The following is an 878-nucleotide window of genomic DNA, read 5'->3' as shown; positions in this document are numbered from 1 at the left end:
TGTAAAGACATCAGAAAAGTAACAATATTATTACTATCTCAAGGGTAACAATAAGGAGAAAACGAATTAGAATAAGTCAAAATCACAACATAACACTGCAGAAACGACAAAACTAACTTTAGACGCAAAAGCAAAGCAACGGAATTTAATAACACAGCTGAGCGTCAGATAAGCAATCAGTCTACTCTGCACAGCTTATCAATTGACTCACACGCAATCAAAACAGTTGTCGTGATGCAGAGCAACCTAGCAACGAGAGGGTAATAATAAATACTAATAGATATCACTAAAAGGATCGTGTTAGCTGATACAGATAGATGAAAAAATATGAAGTTTTAACAAGAAATTGATAAATAAAATGATGAGAACGACAAAAGGTATCATTTCGCACTGACGTACCAAGGACTCAGCTGTCGGCCGCGGCTGACGATGACCTCATTCTGCGCGTAGTAAAAGTGGCGATGACTGAGGCTGGAGGCGAGATCCCCGCGATTCTCTCACTCACACGTGCTTCTCTCTCGGCCATTCTCCCTCCTCTCTCTTCGCACACCTGTTATCATCACGAAATGAGATTCTCCACTACTTCGTCCCGGGAAAGGATATGGTTTGAGGAGGTCTGTCGGTCGGAGCTCAGTCCGACGACGCGGGGACACGTGTTAAACCCAAGGACGAAGGTGGAACGTGGGCTCGTGGCACGAACAGCCTGCCTGGTCTTTCGGTCCTACAGCAAGCGAGTCCGGCCGTGCACTGAGGCGGAGCTGAGTCCTTGGGGATACACCGCAGACTCGCCGCCGCCCACACCATTTACACTGCACGCTCGGGGGAAGGGTAGGGGCGTCGCGAGGTCCTTGCGTCCATTCATAAAGGTTCCGTCGTGG

General features: G+C 47.9%; 1 protein-coding gene across 1 annotated transcript in view; it reads right to left on the bottom strand.

Annotated features, from left to right (window-relative positions):
• Nucleotides 1–767, bottom strand: part of LOC119594536 — a gene marked incomplete in the record, with an annotated part of 9,371 nt that extends 8,604 nt beyond the window's left edge. The window contains 1 exon segment of the mRNA XM_037943568.1: nucleotides 400–767.
• Nucleotides 768–878: the final 111 nt, after the last annotated feature.

Source organism: Penaeus monodon, chromosome 34 (assembly GCF_015228065.2).
Source record: "Penaeus monodon isolate SGIC_2016 chromosome 34, NSTDA_Pmon_1, whole genome shotgun sequence".
Lineage (NCBI taxonomy): Eukaryota > Metazoa > Arthropoda > Malacostraca > Decapoda > Penaeidae > Penaeus > Penaeus monodon.
Note: the sequence above shows the minus strand (reverse complement) of the source record. Positions and strands in the feature narration are given on the sequence as shown.